Source organism: Aquarana catesbeiana, linkage group LG07, assembly GCF_042186555.1.
Source record: "Aquarana catesbeiana isolate 2022-GZ linkage group LG07, ASM4218655v1, whole genome shotgun sequence".
Taxonomy (NCBI): domain Eukaryota; kingdom Metazoa; phylum Chordata; class Amphibia; order Anura; family Ranidae; genus Aquarana; species Aquarana catesbeiana.
In genome coordinates, this window is record NC_133330.1 from 139830523 (window position 1) to 139856691 (window position 26169).

Sequence of the window (26169 nt, forward strand, 5' to 3'; positions counted from 1 at the left end):
TGGACGCACCCCACTAACTTGTAGGTTTAGCTGAACACTGTGAGCAGGACGCACCCCACTAACTTGTAGGTTTAGCAGAACACTGTGAGCAGGACGCACTGCACTAACTGTAAATAGTCTAGCTGCCTGACTGTGGTACTAATAGGATCAAAAGAACACCAGCAATTTTCTTCAGGTAGCTGTATTACTGTAACAAGACAAGCCTGCCTGTCAGTAAGAAGATAACAGGAACGGATCTAGCTGAACACTGTGAGCAGGACGCACCCCACTAGCTTGTAGGTTTAGCTGAACACTGTGAGGTGGACGCACCCCACTAACTTGTAGGTTTAGCTGAACACTGTGAGCAGGACGCACCCCACTAACTTGTAGGTTTAGCAGAACACTGTGAGCAGGACGCACTGCACTAACTGTAAATAGTCTAGCTGCCTGACTGTGGTACTAATAGGATCAAAAGAACACCAGCAATTTTCTTCAGGTAGCTGTATTTACTGTAACAAGACAAGCCTGCCTGTCAGTAAGAAGATAACAGAAACGGATCTAGCTGAACACTGTGAGCAGGACGCACCCCACTAGCTTGTAGGTTTAGCTGAACACAGTGAGGTGGACGCACCCCACTAACTTGTAGGTTTAGCTGAACACTGTGAGCAGGACGCACCCCACTAACTTGTAGGTTTAGCAGAACACTGTGAGCAGGACGCACTGCACTAACTGTAAATAGTCTAGCTGCCTGACTGTGGTACTAATAGGATCAAAAGAACACCAGCAATTTTCTTCAGGTAGCTGTATTTACTGTAACAAGACAAGCCTGCCTGTTAGTAAGAAGATAACAGAAACGGATCTAGCTGAACACTGTGAGCAGGACGCACCCCACTAGCTTGTAGGTTTAGCTGAACACTGTGAGGTGGACGCACCACACTAACTTGTAGGTTTAGCTGAACACTGTGAGCAGGACGCACCCCACTTACTTGTAGGTTTAGCAGAACACTGTGGGCAGGACGCATTGCACTAACTGTAAATAGTCTAGCTGCCTGACTGTGGTACTAATAGGATCAAAAGAACACCAGTAATTTTCTTTAAAATACTGTAACAAGACAAGCCTGCCTGTCAGTAAGAAGATAACAGGAACGGATCTAGCTGAACACTGTGAGCAGGACGCACTGCACTAAATGTAAATAGTCTAGCTGCCTGACTGTGGTACTAATAGGATCAAAAGAACACCAGTAATTTTCTTCAAAATACTGTAACAAGAAAAGCCTGCCTGTCAGTAGGAATATAACAGGAACGGATCTAGCTGAACACTGTGAGCAGGACGCACTGCACTAAATGTAAATAGTCTAGAAGATAACAGGAACGGATCTAGCTAAACTGAATACAGTGTATATATATATATATATATGCAACACCTGGGATGCATATATATACACAATACACTTTAAGTGCAGCTAACTGACTGACTGTCCTGCCTAATCTAGCTAACTCAAATGAAATGACACTGTCTCTCTCTCTCTCTAAGCACACCGGAACACACTGCACAGGGCCGCCATGCAGGCGGCCTTATATAGTGTGGGGCGTGTACTAAATCCCCTGAGCCATAATTGGCCAAAGCCTCCTTGGCTTTGGCCAATTATGGCTCTCTGTTAAGGCGGCGCTGTGATTGGCCAAGCATGCGGGTCATAGTGCATGCTTGGCCAATCATCAGCAAGCAATGCACTGCAATGCCGCAGTGAATTATGGGCCGTGACGCGCCACACGAATTTGGCGCGAACGGCCCATATCGTTCGCAATTCGGCGAACGATCGAACAGCCAATGTTCGAGTCGAACATGGGTTCGACTCGAACGCGAAGCTCATCCCTACCCCTGAGTACACCAGCCTATCACTCTTAAAGGGACCACAACCCAAATATCGGTGACACATAGCATCCGTCCAGGACCCACCCTTGGCGTAGTTTTTCTCTGTTGCTGTCAGTTTCCTACTGAGGAAAACTATGCGGTGCTCTTCTCCATTACCCAATTGAGATAAGACTGCTCCTAAGCCCTCACTTGAGGCATCTGTCTGCACCTTCTGAATAGCTTCTTCAGCATCCGCATTCCATTTTAACATTACTGACTTCCTGCCTTTTGTCAAGTCAGTCAATGGTGCAGCGATGGTGGCAAAGTTGGGGACGAACCTCCGGTAGCCAACTATGTCAAAAAATGCTCTGATCTGCTTTTTGGTTAGGGGACGGGGTCAGTTGAGGTTTCACTAGCCCCCTACCCCAATTTACCCTAGATACTTGGCTTCCTCCATCCCAATTGCACACTTCTCAGGATTGATTGTAAACCTTTCCTTTTTTTACTGCCTGAACCCGGGGAAGTTGGGACCCACAATCAGTACTGAGAATTAGCATATTATCAATATGGGCGCAATGTTTTATCCATGGCCAGTTGGAATATGGCTGGAGCAGAGTGTAGGCCAAATGGCATCCTTTTATACTGGGAGTGACCTTCTGGGGTGGAAAAGGCTGTTTTCTCTCTGGTTTCCTTGGTGAGGGAAATCTGAAAGTACCCTTTTGTGAGGTCCAACGTGGGGATATACCTGGCGGGACCCAACCTCTCAATTAACTAGTCTACCTGGGGCATCAGATAGATATCAAACTTAGAGACTTCATTATATTTTCTAAAGTCATTGCAGAAACGAAGAGTGCCATTGGGTTTTGGTACCAATGCGATTGGACTCGACCACTGACTCTGCGACTCTCATGACATCAAGCTCCAGCATTCTTTTCACCTCTTCAGACACTGCCACTCTATGTGCTTCTGGGATATGATAAGGCTATAAACTGATTTTTACTTTGGGCTCTGTTACAATGTCATGCTCGATGACGTTGGTGAGACCAGGCAATCCTAAAAAAAAATTGTCCTTATTTCTTTGCAGAAATCTTTTCTCTTGTTGGGTTTGTGGCCTAGACTGAGTAGCAGCAACCTGCACCAGGTCAGCTCCTGCAGGGTCCCCTGACTGCACACCTTCCAGCGCAGATACTTGTTCTTTGTCTCTCCAGGGTTTTAACAAGTTTACGTGATAGATCTGGTATGGCTTTCTTTTCCCTGGCTAGTGTACCTTGTAGTTCACCTCACCCACTTTTTCCACTACCTCAAACAGTCCCTGCCACTTGGCCAGGAACTTGCTCTCCATCATTGGTATCAGAACAACCCCCCCGGTCTCCTGCTTGAAACTGTCTGACTTTAGCTGACCAGTTGTACACCCTCCTTTGGGCACCCTGAGCTTTCTGGAGATGCTCCTTCACTAACGGCATCACTCAGGCCACACTCTCTTGCATTTGGGAGATATGCTCTACCACTGTTTTATGTAGTGAGGTTTCACTTCCCCACGTCTCCTTTACTAGATCGAGCAACCCCAGGGGGCTTCACCCATACACAAACTCGAACGGTGAGAAACCCGCGGATGTTTGTGGAACCTTCCAGATGGTAAGCAACAGGTCAGGGAGCAACATATCCCAATCCTTCCTGTCTTTCTGGACAACTCTTTTTAACATGGATTTTAGTGTTTAATTAAACCTCCCAACTATTCCATCGGTCTGTGGATGATAGATGTACATCCTCAACTGCTTAATCCGAAACAGTTTGCACAAGTCTGCCATCACCTTTGACAAAAACGGGGTCCCCTGGTCCATTAGTATCTCCTTGGGGAACCCAATTCTGTAAAACATTTGAAATTACTCCCGGCCAATGGCCTTAAATTACGTTTTCCTTAATGGGACTGCTTCTGGATACCTGGTTGCGCAATCCAGGACTACTAATATATATTGGTTTCCCCTTGCTGACTTTACCACACAATATCCATAGCGTTCCGTTCAAATGGCACCTCAATTATGGGCAAGGGTTTCAGGGGGTTTCTGTAGTGCAACACTGGGGCAGTTACCTGGCAAGTGGGGCAGGATGCACAGTACCTTTTTAACTTTAGCCTTCAAGCCTGGCAAGTAAAACCGGTTGGTTATCCTGGCCTCTGTTCTTTCAGCCCCAGGTGTCCTTCCAGCGCGTTGTTGTGGGCTAGATTGAGGAACATCTGCCTAGATGGCTGGGGAACCAGCAGTTGCTCTACCATTCCCCCTTGGCTTTCAGCCACTCGATAAAGCAAGTCCCCATTCGATGCAAAATGAGGAAACCTTTGATCTGCATCAGGTATTTGTGGGACCCCATTAATAACAGAAACCTGCTCTCGAGCATTGATCAAAGTAGGATCCTGGAATTGAGCAGTGCCAAACGCACCCCCGGATACATCCAGGTCTGGGTGCACTGATCTAGAGGAAGTTTCCTCATCATCCTCCTCAATCGGGATCTGCAATGCGTAAAGTTCCTCTTCATCCCCCCCAACATGACCTGTAACGAAGAGACTTCCCCCTCAGAGGTTAACTCAGTCTTGAGACCTGAAACATGAACATTATCAACCAGATTAACATTTTCTGCAACCTCATTATTAACAATTGGTATGTCAGCATTAGGGGTGTGTGTTGTGGGGGGTTCTGGATCGGACCCCTCAGACTTTGGCCTTTCAATGCCCAGTGTCCCCAGTCCTCTTGGCTGTCCAGGAAGCCCAGTCTGTACCTGATTCCATAATTCAATAAACAATGGAAAGTCACGTCCCACTATGATATCATGTATCAGACTTTTTACCACCCCACACTTTTTGTGTCTCTGAGGTACCGCCATAGGCAACGATCACTGGAACTAGAGGGTACTCCCTCTTGTCCCCATGGATACATACTACCTGTAGAGTCTTACCTACCAGGCCTAGTCTCCCGATCACCCTAGCGTGTACCAGCATAACCATGCTGCCGGAGTCCAGCTGAGCCTTGGCAGGGAGGTGGTTCACCCACACTTCGCATTCAAACTGACCTGCAGCCAGGTCAAGGTGGTTGGCACATGCCCTTTGGACTTAGAAAGAGGCTCTCCGACCAGCCCCCCATCCCATAGGATCCTCCTAAAGTGAGCACTGTGCCTAGGTATGGCCCCAGGACCAGCATCGCCAACACTGTATGTCCCCCATTCTTGGGACAGGTTCCAATGTCTGGTAGGGCTTCCCTCCTAGGCGTTGCAGCTGGCCTTGCTGCCCTTGGTGTGGGTTCCCGACGATTGGCAGGCCTCCACCAGTGTACATTTCGACCACCTCTACCAGTTGGTCTGCGGTTGCAGGGTCTTCATGGCTTACCCAGCGCTGCAGGTCATCTGGCAGGGACCGCAGGTACCGGACGATTACCACCCATTCCACCATTTGCAGGCCTGTCAACCTTTCTGGTTGCAGCCATTCTTTGACCAGATGCACCAGTTAATGCATTTGAGACCTTGGTGGTCGGTCAGGTTGGTACCTCAAGAGGTGCACCCTCTGAGCCTGGACGGCTCTGGTCATCCCCAGGCAGGCCAGGATCTCTGCCTTCAGTCACTCATAGTCTTTAATGTGCTTGGATGTCAGGTCAAAGTAGGCCTTTTGTGGGTTACCAGTACAAAAAGGGGCGGTAACGCCAGCCCATAGGTCATGGGACCACCCCTCTCTCCCTGCTATCCTCTCAAAGGTGGGGCGAAAGGCCTCCACATCATTACTGGGCATCAGTTTCTGCAAAACATGGCTGGCCCTTCCGGCTACTTGGTTGCCAGGGCAACAGCTGCTTGCTACCATTCCTGAGCAAGATGCTTCACTGCCTCCTGCAAGGCAGCTACTTGTACCTGTGTAGTTTCCTGCTGGGATGAAAACTGGGGGGCCAGCAAACAGATATTTTCCTGCTGTGCAGCTACAGCCTGTGCCAGGGCCTGCTGCTGCTAAGCCATCGCCTCCTCATGGCAACAGTTCGCCCCCATGGAGGCTTGCTGCTGGGTCATGGTGGTTTGCATAGGTGCCTTTATGACCTCAACCATGCCTTTTCCTGCTGCTTGCAGTGCCTGAACCTATTTCACCCAAGACATGCAATAGGTACACTGGGGATGATTTACTAAAGGCAAATCCACTTTGCACTACAAGTGCACTTGAAAGTGCACTTTCAAGTGCACTTTCAAGTGCACTTTCAAGTGCAGTCGCTGTAGATCTGAGGGGAAGATCTGAAATGAGGGAAAGCTCTGCTGATTTTATCATCCAATCATGTGCAAGCTAAAATGCTGTTTTTTATTTTCCTTGCATGTCCCCCTCAGATCTACAGCAACTGCACTTGTAGTGCAAAGTGGATTTGCCTTTCGTAAATAACCCCCATTGTCTCTTTAAATGTAATTTGCAGGTTTAAACGGCTTTTGCGGACCATGTGTAACTTTAAACAAAGAGGTGTTTATTTTTTCTTAAGGCGAACACAAAGAAACGCATCCAGCAGCAAATGAAAATGCAACACAAAAAGTCCGCTTGTCTTCAGCACAAAAAAGCAGAAACTAAATCTTATGAAACATACAGTTCATAGATGGGACTTTACCCCAGGGTTAGAACTAGCTATCTGGCAGCTTCCAGCAAATGTGCAGCACTCCAAACAAGTGTCTTTCCCCAACGTCTACTCCCACACAACACCTAATACTGCTTCCTGTTTTAAAGTGCTGCTTCCTGGAGGTCTTAACCCTTTGGGGGCTGGAGTCTCTGTATATAGGAGTAGAGGCCCTTTTCCCACGAGAATGTCACTTTAGGGCTTCCTGATGTGTAGATGCTCTAATGAATGCTCTGTGATCTCTAATCTAGTAATTTATACTGGCGGTCCAGAGGCAGCTTCATATAAGTATGGTTAATATAAATCCTTTTTAAAGGCAAAAGGAAAAACCCCATGAAAAACGAGTTAATCATATCATAAAAGATATGTACAATTCACACATGACTTCACTTGGGTATAAGACATTAGTTGTCTATAAATGTTAGTGTCCAATTAGACATATATGACTCCACTCTGGCACTGGACATGCGTTTTTCATATAAACTGCACATCCATTTTAAATTTGTTGTATCACTGTGGAAGTCTATATTGGACAACAAATCCCATTTAGATAAATATAAGACAATAAATATTCAGGGTAGAAATCACTTGTAAACAGGGGCGGACTGACCATTGAGCCACTCGGGCACTGCCCGAGGGCCCTGGGCCACTAGGGGGCCCCATCAGGGTTGCCAACCTCAGTAAAACCAGGGACAGTATGTATAAATCTGTGTTTTTTTTACATCTGTCTGTGTATACTGTGTGTACATGTATGTGTATACTGTGTGATTGTATACTGTGTGTGTATACTGTGTGACCCCATAATCTCTGATTGCCTGGGGGCCCCATAATCTCCTATTGCCCGGGGGCCCCATGAGTTATCAGTCTGCTCCTGCTTGTAAAGTAAGGTGTACAGTGTGGTCCAGAGGAGGACTCAGTATCTCAAAGCCACAAGGATGTTGTTCTGCCTCCCTCGCAAATTGTAGTTGGACAATATGCACTCATATGTATTCTAGCAGGTTGTAACTTAAACCCCTTGGCATTGAAAATGCAAGTCACGGGGGGCAGGAGGCGGAGCCTAGCGGAGCAGACATGCATTGTTAGAGCTCCACACCGCTGAGGAGAGAAGAGAAGGACAAAGCGGAGCCTACAGACTCAAAAGGTATCCATTTGAACCTTTTTGCCCCAGGGAACAAACTGTGAAAGTTTGGGCAGGAAATATGGTACTGGGAGGAAACCGTGGCAGAAATAAAAATCACCTCACAAAGAGCTCACAGGCACTCACTGCAGCTGAAGCAGCTCCAGTCACCTCACAAGATACAGCATCAGGGCGCTCTCACAGACAGAAAATGTCACAGCAAGACTCTCCATTTGAGTCAGATACAGAACAAATCCTCTCACAAACTTCTCCACAAGCCTCCTCAGTATCCCCAGTAATATTATTACAATTTGAAAAGATGCTTCATAAGGCTTTAAAACAAACCTCAGACCAAATAACAAAAAGCCTAACCAAAGAAATAAGAGAGCTGGGAAACCGCACCGCAGCCTTAGAAATAAAAATGGATGAAATTGAAATTACAACCCAAGAAAATATAACAGAATTGGAACAATTAAAAAAAGAGAATTTAATACTTCAAACTAAGCTCGAAGATTACGAAAATAGAGCCAGACGTTCAAACTTGCGCATAAGGGGAATACCTGAAACTGTGACAGACCTGCAATCTACTATTACTGCTCTATTACAAGAACTAAAGCCAGATATCCCTATTGAACGTTTAGAACTGGACAGAGTACACAGAGCCCTCACAGCCAAAAAGAAAGATGGACCCCCACGTGATATAATCACAAAATTTCATTATTACAGAACGAAAGAACAAATACTAATTGCTGCAAGAGAAAAAAAGGAACTTAATTTTCAAGGACACAATTATCAAATTTTTGCTGACTTATCCCAACTTACTATTACTAAAAGACGATCCATGAAACCCCAACTAATGGAACTGCAACGCCACAACATTATGTATCAATGGAGCTTCCCCTTTTCAGTCAGATTTAACTACCAAGGTACAATTTACAGAAGCAGATCAGCAGATGAACTACAACAAACCCTTTTAAAATTAAATCTGACAGAACCCACAAGCAGCAACACTCCCACACGCAGAAGAATGGCATCATCTTCACCTTCAGGCAGCACCCAGAAAATTCCAGAACAAAATAGGAATCATCATTCTCACAAAAGAGGCCGTTATGCCACATCATCCATGGACCAAGAAGATTCAATGGACTGACATCCTTTATTATACTAAGAGATGGTTCTCTATAAAAAACCTGTATTTATAACTGAATGTAACTGCATCCTGATAGTCACACACTGTGTGGGATCATGTTACATTCCAGTTATATTTCTTATTACTTCTGATTCATATAGCCTTAGAATATATAAGTGAAATAAGGAAATTCTTGTTCAGTTATATATTATCAGGTAATAACAATAGATTTATTACTTTTTAGGACAAATATGTTCAATAATCCAGAAGTGATGGAAGCTTTTTCTTTCTTTTCTTAAAACAAATATATTATTACCTAACTAGTTCCTAGAATTATGTTTTTGTTTATTCTAATCTGAAGCAATACAACCTCAATTTTATGAGTTAACATATCTAAACAGTTACATATGAATAAAATATGTAATTGTTTACTCTAAAAGGGCTAAAATCCCAAAATAATTCAAACTATCTTCATCAATACCAAAGTTATTAACAGTACCTTTCTAACTGAATTATTTAGCCTAGGGCAAGACTAACCATATACAACCACCCTGGAATAAATAATTTCAACAAAAACTATTTTCTGCACTCCAATTAATGAAACATCATTTTGATGTCTTTTGACATAGCACTTCTCTCCTGTAAGCGGAAGATCCGTGTACCCCCATTAGCCCTCCTCATTCTCCCAATCATATTATGTGGGAGTGTGACGAAGGCACTTATTCCCCTGAGAGAGATATTTATTCTCTTTCACGGGTAAATTGTGATTACTTGCAAAAAATAATTTATACAATGTATCATCTAATCTCATATGTTTTTTGTTTACTCTTTACTCCAGAATTCACTGGTTTCTTTTCTATCTATTCATCTCTTCAGTCCACACAGGTTGATCTGCGCAGTCAGCTCTGCATAACAAAAAGTAAGTTAAAACTATTTGATCTATTGCCATGGCACCACTGAATATACTTTCCCTGAATGTTCAGGGAATAAATGTCCCTCAAAAAAGGACCAAAGCCTTCCGTACTTTCCATAACAAGAAGGCTCACATAGTATGCCTCCAAGAAACACACTTCACCAAAGATTCTACTCCAAAACATATTTCTCCTTTTTATCAACAAATTTACACGGCTTCTGCCTGTACCAAGCAAAGGGGAACTCTAATTGCATTTCACAGATCCACACCATTCACCTTATCATCAGAAATTAAAGACCCAGAAGGTAGATACCTGATACTCATGGGTTATATAATGGATACAGCAATCACGGTGATTTCCTACTACGCTCCTAACAAACAACCTACACCATTCCTCTCACATATATTACAAGTGATTAATACACACAAAATAGGAACAGTGATAATGTGTGGGGATTCGAACCAGGTCCTCCTCCCATTTCTAGATAAATCACCTTTTACACCATCAAAAATAACCTCTAGATTACCTTTTTCTCAACTTCTTTCCAAATACAATCTGGTAGATTCATGGAGAGAAAGTAACCCAATGAAAAAGAAATTCACTTATTTCTCGCACCCTCATCAAACCTTCACCAGAATAGATCATATTTTTCTAACAATAGGAATGATACCAGAAATTATTGCATCAGATATAATTCCGATTCCGTGGTCTGACCATAATGCAGTATACACTACTATAGCCTCAGCCATACCAAAAGCGCATGACACAACGTGGTACTTACCGGACATAATGCTCAAACACCCACTACATCAGATGGCCATTGAACAAGCTTTAAAGGAATACATATCAATTAATAATACAACAGACATCTCCCCAATAACACTGTGGGAAGCTCATAAGCCTGTCTTGCGTGGTACAATACAAAGACAAATGGCACTATTTAAACGGGAACGCAAAAATCTAGCAAAAAAACTAGAACTCAATTTTAATGCAGCCTACATATCATTTCAAGATAATCCATCTCAGAGTACAAAATCTCATCTGGAAAAATCTAGATTGGAATACGATCTATTTCTCAGTTGAGTCAGTTGATAAATCCCTCAAACGCTCTAAACACAATTTCTACATGAATACAAACAAACCAGGTACATATTTGGCTCGGGCATTAAATTCAACTAACAAATCTTTCAAACCAATACGTTTGAAATTATCAAAAAATGTTTACACTTGTAATCCAGTTAAAATAGTCCATAAATTTCACTCACATCTCGCAACTTTATACAAGACAAACAATGAATTTAATCCTACAGAGGCTGAATCCTTCTTCTCAAAAATAACCTTACCTGAGTTATCTCAGAATCAAAAAAGCAGTTTGGATGAGCCTATAACTATAGATGAAGTTGCTAACGCCATAAAAGACCTAAAACTTAACAAAAGACCAGGCCCAGACGGCTACTCGGCTTTATACTATAAAACATTCTCAGAAATACTCTCTCCCATTCTCACTGAAACTTTTAACAAACTTCTAGATGGACATTCTTTTCTGCAAGAAACACTAATGGCAATTGTTTGTATGATCCCAAAACCCCTTTCTGATGATACTTCCTGTGTGAATTATCGGCCTATCTCTCTGTTAAACCTCGATATTAAATTATTAGCAAAAATAATAGCAAAACGCCTCAATAGCATTATAGGAAAATTAATACATAGAGATCAAGTAGGCTTCATGCCAAATAGACAGGCAGGCGATAATATACGCAGGGCAGTGTTATTGGCACATATTGCTAAAAAATGGAAAATCCCTTTATGTTTTCTATCTCTCAATATTAAGAGGGCATTTGACACAGTATCCTGGCAATATATGCAATATTCATTACAAAAATGGGGTTTTGGACCCCACTTTTTAACATGGATCAAAGCATTATATAATAAACCCAAAGCCTATATAAAATATGCTGGATACAAATCTGAAGCCTTTAATATCGAAAGAGGTACCCGACAGGGTTGCCCATTATCTCCCTTATTATTTGCCCTTATACTCGAACCCATGGCCCAATACATCAGAACAAACCAAACTATAACTGGCATTGAAGTAGGAGGTATTACACACAAATTATGTATATTTGCAGACGATATATTACTTTTTCTATCATCACCACAGGTCTCTGGTCCTAACTTAATACCAGCTCTTGATGGATTTGCAGCCCTATCCGGCCTTATGATTAATCCTAAGAAATGCCTAGTGCTTAATATTTCACTCACAAACATGGAATTGATCCCGGCTAGGGCTGCACTCCCATTCACATGGGCAGAAAAATCAATCCCATATCTTGGAATTCATTTAACAGCATCTCATTCTGACTTATTCTCAACCAATTATCCTCCTGTATTAAGACAGATCACAAATCTAATAAAACAATGGTCGCAACTTCCTTTATCCTGGATGGGGAAGATTAATGCAATCAAAATGACTATTCTACCCAAATTGCTTTATCTATTCAGAGTCCTCCCTATTCCAATTCCTTCCTATTTTTTGAGAATAGTACAAAAAAGAGCAACTTCATTTATATGGGGCTCTTCTAAACCACGTATACCTATACACACACTACATCTTCCCAAAAATAAAGGAGGCCTGGGATACCCTAATTTTACTAACTACTACAGAGCAGCACATTTGGCCAGTCTGTCCAAATACCATGCAAAACAGGAAATCCCATTATGGGTATTTATAGAGGCTTCAGAAAATGACCCTCTATTAATATCAAATTTATTATGGCTTGATCCTAAAGACCGCTTTAAAATTCATAATCCCATAACTAAACACTTCTTATCTCTCTGGGATAAACTAAAAACCAAATATCAGTTACAATCTCCACACAATCCTCTCCTTTCTTTTATCAGAAATCCGGCCTTTTATCCGGCATGGATCTACCCAAATTCTTTTAAAGCTTGGACAACATCAGGCATTCAGACACTAAATGACTTCATAGCATCTAAATCATTCCTTTCATTCCCATCGCTTAGAGAAAAATATGATCTACCAAACTCTGAGATATTTAGATATCTCCAAATCAAAAATTTCTATACACCATTCCTAAAGGGGGATACACCATTATCCCAATTATCCATTTTTGAATCAATCTGTACAAAAGATCCATTTGCTAAAGGTACAATTTCATCACTTTATAATCAATTATATGGAGTAGCAAATCTTAATAGACCCTCTTACGTTCAGAGGTGGGAGGAGGACCTGGGACGAACTTTAGAAGACACGGACTGGTCTAACATATGGCTCACATCTAAGTCATCTTCACCCAACATCTTAGCACTGGAGACAAATTATAAAGTCCTAACTCGCTGGTACCTTGTACCCGCTAGAGTGGCAAAATATTCACCTAATACCTCAGCTCTTTGTTTTCGAGGATGCCCAGAAATAGGCACATATTTACACATATGGTGGACGTGCCCAGTAATCCAAATCTTCTGGAAGGAAGTCTTCGTGATTGCATCTAAAATATTTAAAAAAATAATACAACCAGATCCATATTTAACTTTACTTAATCTAAAACCGGAATGGTTAACACTCTCTCAATTCAAACTTATGATCCAACTAATAACGGCTGCAAAACAAACAGTGGCCAAGGCATGGAAATCTCCTACATTGGTACTAGCAGAAACAATTCACAGAATGAATAATACAATGTCCCATGCTAAGATGGTAGCCATCGATCAAAATCAAATTCCAAAATTTGAAAAACTTTGGCATCCTTGGATAAAACAACAGTTCCTGTCAAACTTCAATGACTCTGTCCTGTTGCCATGGTAACAGATTAAATGACTTACAGAGACACCCATTCTAAGGCTTCAAAGAGAACTAAAAAGAATAATAAGCTGACGAGCGGGACAACCTTGTGGACCATACCTCTACCTTTCAACCCTTTTTCTTCTTTCTCTTTCCTTTTCTCCACCTTACGATTAAAGCTCATTATCAGAATTTATTTGACCTATATACACTCTACTTGTAAACAATATGTATAGTAGGTATAAATCATTTAAATACCTACAAAAGTAACTAAGGAAATTATATATATCTTTAATTTAGGTTTACGTCAACCCAATGTTTAATATTTGAAATTTCATGATATTTACCTATATAAACCCTACTGTAAAACAATGAGCTTACTTTATAGATCCTTGTAAACTTACTTTATGTATCTTTATAACATTGTATACTCAATAAACTTCTTTTGACAAGGAAAATGCAAGTCACACGTGTTTGTTCATAGCGAGCTGGTGAAAGTGTGGTTAAGAGGAGGGTTTCAGTATAGTAAAGCCTCGTACATACGATTGGATTTTCCGATGGGAATTGTGTGATGACAGGCTGTTGGTTGAAAATCCGACCGTTTGTACACTCCATTGGACAATTGTGGTCGGATTTTCCACGGACAAATGTTGGATGGCAAGCTTTAAAATTTTCCTCGGACAAATGTCTGCCGTCGGATTTTATGAGCGTGTGTACACAAGTCAGTCAGACAAAAGTCCAAAGTACAAACACGCATGCTCGGAAGAAAGGACGAGCCAGAAGCGGTCAGTCCTGTAAACTAGCGCTCGTAATGGAGAATTAACATTCGTGACCCGGCAAATTATGAAATCTCGAAACATTTGCACATTCTCTTCTCCTTTAATGGGATAATAATGAAGCTGCTTTGCTGGTGATACCGATGGAGTTATTTCACACGAATTTTCAAAGGCTTTTTTTTTATAGTGATATCAAGAATAATATTTTTATGCTTGCTATTTTTTTTGGTGCAAGTTACCACAACACCATTATCCCGTCATTTTTAAGATCAAAGGTACAACTATGTTAATGTCCCTTGTTATATTTACATTGTATTTTTTTAAATGTAACTGCCTACTCCCAAACTTTCATTTGAAGTAAAACACATAGCGAAGTATTATTCTCCACAATTTTTTTACTGTGCATTAAAAAAAGAAAACAAATAAAATTAGATATGGTATCTGCTAATAGAACTTAACCAAAAAGTGCATTCTGTGCATCCAAAAATATAGAAAATATACCAAATTAAATCATTATTCAACCAAAAAATAAAATAAAAGCCTCATGCATGTGTCCTGCTTATTAATATAGGGGGTCAACAATGCCAAGAGTTGGTGAAAGCAGGGGTCCGTCATCTGGAGATAATTCCGAAAATCATCTGGATTATTCTCCAGGAGCTCCCGCAGCAAAGGCATATGACATAATTAATAAAGCAACCAATTTTTAGTCCAAGAAATACTCCTCCTCCTGTTCCTGGACTGGACTTAGTCAAAGCAATAACTTGCCAATAATAAATAACACGTTATCTCCTCCAATTCTGCAACATGTCTGGTTGACGAATGACCGTTCAGAAACTAACCGAAAAGCGTGAAATGAAAAGCACAAAATGAAAAGCGTGAATCACTCACCAAACTTCTACTAACACAAAATTAGCAGAAGGAGCCCAAAGGGTGGCACTAAAGAGCTTAAAAACCACGTAATACATCACTACATTCGTGTTTGTTGGCCAACAATTGTGTGCAGTTTGTATGCAAGACAAGTTTGGGGCCAACGCCCTTCAGACAAAAGTCTGAGGTTTTGTCTGCGGAAAATCTGATTGTGTGTACGAGGCTTTAGTCGCTCTACCTTCTTCACACGCTCATAGCTGGCTACCACAAATCCATAAGTAGCTGGAAGCTACTGAAGCTGAAGCAATCAATAGATCCAGCAGGGAGATGGTCCCATGGAAATCATAAATTAAACATCAAGAAGTACTAACAGTCATTAATTCCAATGAGGGAAATGTCACAATAGCCAGTATACTGATCACTGCTAAGTATCCGCCCAAAGGGTTATCTAAGATGAGATTGGTGGAGAAAAAAAACACCATTCTGACTGGTTTCACTGGTTCTCCCGGCTGCATCAGAGGTATGGCTGTAATGTTTGGCATGTATCCCCTCTGGCTCTTAAAAAGCCATGTAAAATGGGCAGTGAAACCTCTTGTCACTCAATTCATGAAAACATGCCTGAAAATTAGGCCACCCAGCAAACCCAATGTCCCTTCTTGGGATCTATTCACCTTTTCACCCGTCACAGTCTGCCTCATTATGGGACTTACTGAGTAAGGTGTGTATCTGAAACACAAGCTAATTTAACACTTCATCATGGGTGTTCAGTGGCAGGCTCAATCTGTACTAATGACCCCTCCCCCCAGCATCAGTGGTCAATGGCAGGCTTTTAATCCTCCCCCCTCCAGCAACAGCGATCAGTGGCAGGCTCAGGCTGTAATAATAACCCCCTTCAGCATAATTGGTCCTTGTAGGATGAGGCTGTATTAAAACCCCCGGCATCAGTGTTTAGTGGCAGGCTCAGGCTGTAATAGCCCCTGCTAGCATTAGTGGTCAATGCTGATATACACAGCCAGTTCTGGGGATTTTTGAACAGAAGTAGTAGATAAATCTGCAATATACATTTATTGATAATATCAAGAGGAACTGGGAAAATGGGATTATTAAGGTGCCACACAAATGAATGCTGATATTTAAAAAAAAAATATTTTATTTAGTATAAATTTTGTAAAAATGTATATACAAGTGTAGCAATAACTCTCGGTGGAGCTGCTGGTTTAAGCGGGCCTGTCCTCTATGCTCTTCACCCTTCTTAAATTGTTCAATCCTCTTGACACAAATGTAGTGCAGTGTTGTGATTATATGAATATCAACTTTAACCACTTCAGCCCCGGAAGGATTTACCCCCTTCCTGACCAGAGCACTTTTTACAATTTGGCACTGCGTCGCTTTAACTGCTAATTGCGCGGTCATGCAATGCTGTACCCAAACGAAATTTGCGTCCTTTTCTTCCCACAAATAGAGCTTTCTTTTGATGGTATTTGATCACCTCTGCCGTTTTTATTTTTTGCGCTATAAACGGAAAAAGACCGAAAATTTTGAAAAAAAAAAATGATATTTTCTACTTTTTGTTATAAAAAAATCCAATAAACTCAATTTTAGTCATACATTTAGGCCAAAATGTATTCGGCCACATGTTTTTGGTAAAAAAAATGTTAATAAGTGTATATTTATTGGTTTGCGCAAAAGTTATAGCGCCTACAAACTAGGGTAAATGCCAAGATGGCACAAACCCCCCCCCAAATGACCCCATTTTGGAAAGTAGACACCCCAAGCAATTTGCTGAGAGGCATATTGAGTCCATGGAATATTTTATATTTTGACACAAGTTGCGGGAAAGTGACAATTTTTTTTTTTGTACAAATTTGTCACTAAATGATATATTGCTCAAACATGCAATGGGCATATGTGGAATTACACCCCAAAATACATTCTGCTGCTTCTCCTGAGTACAGGGATACCACATGTGTGAGACTTTTTGGGATTTTAGGTTCTTCTTTTTTGGTCTGCTCCAGGCCACCTGTTGTTTGCAGTTTTAAGTAATTTGTTTGCTGCATCCCCCCTGCCAAACTTGCCCCTCCATGTTCAGCCTCTCATGGAGTTGGAAGACCCTGAATGCTGAAGGGTTTGTCCAAGGATGTCTCTATCCTCCATATGGAGAAGGCATCCCGGTGAAGCACCCCTAGGATTTCTTCTCCAGTGTACCATTGGGATCTCCTCATCTTTGCCAGGGGGCAACTTTTAAGCCTGTTTGACTCATACAGCATACGCTGTCTTGGGTCCCAACCTTTCGGTAAGCCTCCATTTATATGGGTGGTGGTATCTGCACAATCTTTATTTTTTCACATCAAACCCCTGAGAAGGCCTGCAAGGCAATTTATACCTGTATATTTTCTTCTGACCTACACTTTTGCTATTGGACATTAAAGGCTTGTCTAGACCTATATAACATCAGCTATTTTTAGGTCCAATATCCATGATACGCCTTCATTACTTTGACCACTGTTTTCACTATTTATCCACGTGGTGACTATAATTGTTTCACAATCAAGATGGACTGTTTTACTAATAAGGAACATTTATCATTTTTATGTTGATACTCACATTTTGTCACTTCACTTTTGAATAATTTACAGCGCTGCACGTATCTTATATATCTTAGACATTTTGGGAGCCTAGCCGCGCACGGGGCCCCGAAAACAAAGCACCGCCTTCAGGATTTCTAAGGGCGTAAAGTTTTGATTTCACTCCTCACTACCTATCACAGTTTCGAAGGCCATAAAATGCCAAGATAGCACAAAACCCCCCCAAATGACCCCATTTTGGAAAGTAGACACCCCAAGCTATTTGCTGAGAGGCATGGTGAGTATTTTGCAGCTCTCATTTGTTCATTTGAAAATGAAGAAAGACAAGAAAAACATTTTTTTTTCTTTTTTCAATTTTCAAAACTTTGTGACAAAAAGTGAGGTCTGCAAAATACTCACTATACCTCTCAGCAAATAGCTTGGGGTGTCTACTTTCCAAAATGGAGTCATTTGGGGGGGGGGGTTGTGCCACCTGGGCATTCCATGGCCTCCGAAACTGTGACACCTCACATGCATGGTGCAATTGCTGTTTACATTTGATGCCAGACCGACACTTGCGTTCGCCTTTGCGCGAGAGCAGGGGGGGGACAGGGGTGCTTTTTTTTTTTTTCTTTATTATTTTTTTGCTTTTTTATCTTTAAACTGTTCCTTTCATTTTTATTTATTTTTTTAATCATTTTTATTGTTATCTCAGGGAATGTAAATATCCCCTATGATAGCAATAGGTAGTGACAGGTACTCTTTTTTTGAAAAAACTGGGGTCTATTAGACCCTAGATCTCTCCTCTGCCCTTAAAGCATCTGACCATACCAAGATCGGTGTGATAAAATGCTTTCCCAATTTCCCAATGGCCCTGTTTACATCTGGTGAAATCTAAGTCATGAAATGCTCGTAGCTTCCAGTTTCTTAGGCCATAGAGATGTTTGGAGCCACTCTGGTCTCTGATCAGCTCTATGGTCAGCTGGCTGAATCACCGGCTGCATTCTCAGGTTCCCTGTTGGGACAGGAGAGCCAAAGAAAAACATGGAAGACGGTGGGGGGGCATTCCCTCCCACTGCTTGTAAAAGCAGTCTAGAGGCTAATTAGCCGCTAGGATTGCTTTTACATGAAAGCCGACTGCTGGCTGAAAAGAATGATACCAAGATGATACCTAAACCTGCAGGCATCATTCTGGTATAACCACTCAAAGTCCAGCAATATACCAGTATGTTGCTGGTCCTTGTTGGGCATATATTGTAAACTTAATTTTCATGCAGCCTGTGGGCTGAACGAAAAAAAGAGATTGATCGGTGGGTATGCCCACCATTAGAATACCTCTCTTCATCCACCCACTTCTAATGATGGGCATACATGCACTGTATATATATGCCGAAGCATGGGGGCATCCTCCCGCAAAAGTTAGGAGCAATTCGCTACTCCGCCCTCTGCTGCCCCCACGCTTCGGCATATATGCTGAAGTATGTAACTGTGGTGGTGAAATCACCTCCGACAGCGCTGGAGTCACGGCTTTTTGTATCATGGGAGCAAACGCTGTTGCTGTCAAGATAAATAAACCCGTGCTGCAACTGAATGGCGTACCTGCTAAGCAAATGATGGTTAACAGTAAAACAAAGTAACATTACAGTATAACAGTAAGACTTACCATACCTGCAAAGCAAATAAAAAAAAAATTGTAAAAAATAAAACATTTAACGCAACCTGTGCCTAAAATATATATATGCCGAAGCATGGGGGCATCCTCCCACAAAAGGGAGGAGCAAATCGCTCCTCCACCCACTGCTGCCCTCACGCTTCGGCATATATGCTGAAGTATGTAACTGTGGTGGTGAAATCACCTCCGACAGCGCTGGAATCATGGCTTTATATATCGTGGGAGCAAACGCTGTTGCTGTCAAGATAAATAAATCCGCGCTGCAACTGAATGGCGTACCTGCTAAGCAAATGATGGTTAACAATAAAACAAAGTAACATTACAGTATAACAGTAAGACTTACCATACCTGCAAAGCAAATACAAAAAAAAAATTGTAAAAAATAAAACATTTAACGCAACCTGTGCCTAAAATATATATATGCCGAAGCATGGGGGCATCCTCCCACAAAAGGGAGGAGCAAATCGCTCCTCCACCCACTGCCGCCCTCACGCTTCGGCATATATGCTGAAGTATGTAACTGTGGTGGTGAAATCACCTCCGACAGCGCTGGAATCACGGCTTTTTGTATCATGGGAGCAAATGCTGTTGCTGTCAAGATAAATAAACCCGTGCTGCAACTGAATGGCGTACCTGCTAAGCAAATGATGGTTAACAATAAAACAAAGTAACATTACAGTATAACAGTAAGACTTACCATACCTGCAAAACAAATACAAAAAAAACATAGTAAAAAATAAAACATTTAACGCAACCTGTGCCTAAAATATTCATATGCCGAAGCATGGGGGCATCCTCCCACAAAAGGCAGGAGCAAATTGCTCCTCCACGCACCGCTGCCCCCACGCTTCGGCATATATGCGGAAGTATGTAACTGTGGTGGTGAAATCACCTCCGACAGCTCTGGAGTCACGGCTTTATATATCGTGGGAGCAAACGCTGTTGCTGTCAAGATAAATAAATCCGCTCTGCAGCTGAATGGCATACCTGAAAACAAAAAAATGGTTACCAACAAAACACAGTAAACAGTAAAGTATAAAAAAATTGCATATCTGAAAAGCAAACATGGTAAAACATAATAACAATAAAACATTGCAGAATAGAATACAGTAAAAAAGAGCAGAACAATAGAGAGAGAATAGAGAGAGAGAGAACAATGATGCCCCGTACACACGGTCGGACATTGATCGGACATTCCGACAACAAAATCCTCTGATTTTTTCCTACGGATGTTGGCTCAAACTTGTTTTGCCTACACACGGTCGCACAAAGTTGTCGGAATTTCCGATCGCCAAGAACGCGGTGACGTCAAGCACGTACGACGAGACTAGAAAAGGCCGGTTCAGAACCAAGCGCGGCACCCTTTGGGCTCCTTTTGCTAATCTCGTGTTAGTAAAAGTTTGGTGAGAGACGATTCGCGCTTTTTCAGACTCGTGGCTTTCAGATCGTTTTCTGCTGTTCAGTTTGTGCTTGTGGGTTTGTATCTGCTCTTCAGTGCGGGCAGTCAGTTCGTATCGGAGTTTTCTGTGCGATCTTGTCCGCTCGTTGCTGTTTTTCAGGTCGCTCTTCACAGGCCTTGCTGTTCTTCAGTGCGTTCTGTTACTTCGTTCTGAGCAGCCGACCGTTTTCTAGCCATGTTTCGTATGCGTACTCCTCGTAGAGTTCGTGCTGTGTGGGGGCTTGGTGTTGGGGTCCTGACCTTGACACAAGTCCAGTCCATGAACAGGGTGGGGAGGAGTTCATGGACCAAGAATTGGTTGCTTCAGCGTGACCAGTTCTGTCATATGCCTTTGCTCCGTGAGATCCGTGAGAATAATCCTGATGATTTCAGGAACTTTCTCAGGATGACGGACCCCGTGTTTCACCGTTTGTTGGCTTCGCTGACCCCCTATATCAGCAGGCAGGATACCTGCATGAGGCAAGCCATCACTCCGGAGCAGAGGTTGGTCGCTACCTTGCGGTATTTGGCCACAGGGAGAAGTCTGCAGGACCTCAAGTTCTCGACAGGCATCTCCCCCCAGGCTCTTCTTTGTGGACATTTACTGCTTGTGTTTGTTTTAGCTGACCCTGACAGAAATGTGTGGAGTCCAGAAAATGTCGTGATTGTGTAACCTTATGCAAAGCACTGTTGGCTGTTACTTACTAAATGCAAAGACACTTTTCACTACAAGTGCACTTGCAACTGCACTGAAACTGCACTTGTAGTGCAAAGTGGATTTCCCCTTAGGAAATTACCCCCATTTTCTCATCAAACAACAATTACATCACCCCAAAAGTGTTGTAGTGTTGAGACAATAATCCACACATTCTTGATGAACAATCTTTTTAATACCTGCACAATCACATGGGCATTTACCAAAGGTTTTTCTGACAAACCGACATGTTTGTTGTATAACATATTTTGTGGTGTCATTATCCAAAATCAAAATGTGCATTTTATAGAAAACAGGCCTGTGTAAAACCCACAAGAAAGACACAAATCTTGATCTTACAAAGTTCACATATGGTAGAACTTGAAGGCAATATCAGACATGAGTATTTAGGAACTGTGTTTGATATTGCGTTCAGATGGGGGGAAATCACCACAGGAAAAGCCAAATTTGGAAGATGCACACAAATTGCCCAATGTCAACATGTGCTACCTGCCATCACGGGGGATCAAGGGACGTGTTTTGGGGGAGAAAGCCCTTCCTCACCGCTACTTTATTATTGAGGAAGGGGTTGCACCCCCAAAACGCGTCCATTGATCTCCCGTGATGGCAGATAGCACATGTTGACACACTGTGTGCATCTTCAAAATTTGGCTTTGGGAAAAATCACAAAAACATTTCGCACATTGTAGCACACAAAAGAAGAAAGTGATTTGGAGGGGCTTTAAACTCGCCCCAAAACATCAATGATGTTTTTATATTTTGGAATAACATCATTGATGTTTTGCTTGATGTTTTCCAATTGTAAATTACACCCCATGATCTCCCCGATCACAATCTGGGCACTTTCTGATGTGAAAGGATCTTCATCCACAACCTCACGATCACCTAAAAAGAAAGGAAACCCAAAATAAATTAGGTTTGCCAAAAAATGCCGCCATCCATCTCTTATCTGAGCCTGTGGTTGCAGACACTCACCTGTTGTGGTGACTACTTCCACCACGTTTTCTTCCTCCTGCTCAGCTTGTGTTGGGGGGATTTCCCCTTCTTCCAGGGGGGGGGGGGGCTCTGGTCTCCTCGGATGAGGGGTGTCCTCCGAGTCTTTTCTCCCCTATGTAAAACAAAAATGGTATACTTAGCACACAGATATTTGATGGCAGAACTATAGAAAGATGAAACATTGCTTGGAAGTGGGGTACAATGATCTATTTTAGCAGAGTTCCAAGATGTAGCTTTTTTAGTGCCCTTTGTCAACCTGCAATACTTTACCTGTTTGGTAAAAGCTTCACAGATGTAGCCCCCCCTATAGTATACACTGGAGCACCTGTGTGCCCCCCCTAATAAAAAGGGTGTTCTGGGGTCCCACACTAGTGCTCCAGTGTCCAGATGTGAAAACAGCTGCTCAGTGTCCTCTCCTTACACACAATCTAGTTTGCATTTCATTCTAGTAACAAACCCATCTACACAACCCAATTCTTTGAAGACAAGTATAGGGCGTCAAAATGGTGGCCAAATGCATATGGCCTAAACAATGGTATTTTATCGTCCGAAATAAAAATGTGTGATCCGAACGAATAATGTGCCCATGAACATGAAAGTTGCCATTTTAAACTGTACAACAGTTCCTAAAAGCACATGGAGCAGCACGAACGTAATAAACACAAGAACAATAGGAACACAGCACAACTACTTACTTTTTTGCAGCACTCTCCGGATCTTTCTGTACTGCTCATGTTCTCGTAATTTCAGGTCCGACCACCGCTTCCTGAGCTGATCTTTCGATCGTCGTACCCTGAATTTCCGGTGCAGACTCCTGACCACTTTCGCCATGATCTTGGCCTTTCGGACATTGGGGTTGGGGTAAGGCCCATACTTTCCATCATAGTCAGCCTTCTTCAGGATGTCCACCATCTCCAACATCTCCCCAAAGGACATATTTGAGTCCTTTAATCTCCTTCTGGATCGGGACGTTTCAGGCTCCGGCCTTTCCTCCCCCTCCTCCTCGTTGCTGTACTTAGCACTATCCTGCTGTCTCTCCGCCATGTGCTCTTCCTCCACTGCGCCGAACGAAAAGGGGCGGGGAATAGAATAGAAAGAACGTCGGGGCGGGCGGAGTTATACGCATGCGCAGTGTGTATAAATCGTAACGCGCGCGTCTTACGTTCGATCTGTGAGCGGAGGAAGGAGCATCGGAGACGCCGATCGTGCTAACGAAGGTAGGATCTAAACTTGGGCCTATACTGCTTCGAAATTGAAGCCTATATTGTAACAAGATTAGGGGAGTTTGGCCTGACATTAGGGTTTGTCTTGTGTTGTGTCTTGCAGAGAAAATGGATGGGTTCAACGACCACAATTTCCTGCCCCTGTTCATAGACAAGTACAGGGAGCTGCCCTGTCTGTGGCAAGTGAGACACCCCCACTATAACCACAAACAGAAGAGGCAGGCAGCGCTGGAGAAACTGCTGGAGTTGGTGAAGCCGGTGGTCCCCACAGCAACCATCCCTTATTTAAAAGCTAAAATTGGTGGGCTGAGGAGCACTTATCTTAGGGAGCGCAAGAAGGTCACAGATTCCCAGAGGTCCGGAGCTGCATCAGATGACATTTATGTCCCCAGGCTGTGGTACTATGAGAGACTGCGATTTCTGTCAGACCACACTGAAGTCAGGGAATCCCTCTCTACTCTTCCTTCCACTCTTCCTTCCACAGCAGCTGAGGCTTCCGATGTCCAACCTGGGCCATCCAGCCAGGAAGAAGTGGAGGAGCCCAGCTGGAGTCAGGTATAGCATTGTTTTACTGATTTCTGAGCAATAAATAAATGATGTTTACTAGATGTTATTATTGATCACTAATTGCTGATTTCATAAAGTGTTTTACATATCAATAGACAGTAGTGGGCACCCAAAATTGGGACAAGAATGAAAACTGCTGGGCTCAGAAGGATAGTCTGTTATATTTGTTAACATTCAATTTGCAGCAGTCAGGAGGTGAAAATTGTGTGTGATTGATGAAAACAATACTAAAACTATGTCCCTTTTTCATACACAGGAAGACCTCACCCAGGAGGAGGTTGTGGAATGTGGCAGTCAGGAGGAGGCGGGGGTTAATGGCAGCCAGGAGGAGGCGGGGATTAGTGGCAGCCAGGAGGAGGCGGGGATTAGTGGCAGCCAGGAGGAGGCGGGGCTAAGTGTCAGCCAAGAGAAGCCTGGGACAAGTCGCAGCCTGACTGAGTCTCAGGTTCCTCCCCTCCGCCTGCCATATAAAAGGGCCAGGAAGGCCACTCCCAGTCCTGTGCAGGATTCAGTGTACAGGCTGATCCAGGAGGCTTCGGCGTCCCTCAGAGCCTTCCCCAGTCCTGAAGAGGCCTTTGCCTGCATGGCTGCCACCAAATTGCTGGGCATGCAGGAGGGCCAACGCAAGATCTCTGAGGACCTGATTTATAAAGTCCTTCGTAAGGGGGAGAGTGGGGAACTGACACACAAGACGGATGTCATGGAGAGGGACCATCATCCTCCTCCTCCTCCTGCTGCCACAACTCCACCACCACAGCCAAAGCCTGTAAGGAAGCGTGGAAAGAAGACCTGAGAGTGATGACCTGGGTTCAGTCTGGTCTGACAAAAGCTGCAGTCTCTCGTATGACCACAGCCTGGGGACACAGATGTCATCTGCTGCTTTCCGGATCTCTGGGACTTCTGGACCAGACTGCCCTCCCTTAGATATGGACTCCTCAGGCCACCAATTTTACTTTTAAATAATTGATGTCTGCCCTGGGGGTCCAAGGCTTCACCCACTTCTGCAGTTTCTCCAGCGTTGCCTCCCTCTTTGTTTATAGTTGTGACCCCTTAATAAAATATTTTTAGGGAAATTCTACTCTCCTGTGTGTGTTTTCATCCAAAAAGGACAGTTTGTTGGTGACGATTCAGGTACATTTCTAAAGTACAATGTGAAATTAACAAGGGACAACAACACCAAACAATCTCCTACAGATTAAATAGAACAACATATCAATGGTGTTGTGGGAACTTGTCACAAAAAACACACAAACATTTTCGGGAGTACTAATCAAAATCACCCAAAAAAAATAAAAAGAGAAACACAAAAAAAGATTCTACATTAAAGTAAAAAAAAAAAAAAAAAAAAATATGTTGTCAGATGTGAGAAATCAAAATATATTGAGGGAATCCCGATAAATAGTAACGAAAAAAGTTTGTGAGAAGTGTGTGTGAATATGAGCATCAAAACGACTTAATTCTTGTCACATTATAAAGAAGAAGAGAGTGCGCTGTATTAAACCATTTTTTACATTGCAGCGTGACGAAAGTGCTTTATCCATTACGAACGCTAAGTTTACCAGAACGAGCTGTCCCGTGTCGGAATTTCTTCTGAGCATGCGTGGCACTTTGTGCGTCGGAACAGGCCACACACGGTCGGAATTGACGCGATCGGATTTTGTTGTCGGAAAATTTTATCTCCTGCTGTCCAACTTTGTGTGTCGGAAAATCCGATGGAAAATGTCCGATGGCGCCCACACACGGTCGGAATTTCCGACAACACGCTCCGATCGGACAATTTCCATCGGAAAATCCGACCGTGTGTATGGGGCATAAAACGACAACTATTTTTGTTTTTTTTATTTTATATTTTTTTGTGTTTTTATTTTTTTTATTTTTTATTTTTTTTACACTTATTTTAGTAACTTTAACTTTTGTAACTGGTACCAGGTTTGGG

At 42.6% G+C, this 26169-nt stretch overlaps 1 protein-coding gene across 1 annotated transcript in view; it reads left to right on the forward strand.

Annotated features, from left to right (window-relative positions):
* The window catches only part of GUCY2C (guanylate cyclase 2C), a 1918134-nt gene that overhangs the window by 531709 nt on the left and 1360256 nt on the right, over positions 1-26169 (forward strand). The window lies entirely within an intron of this gene.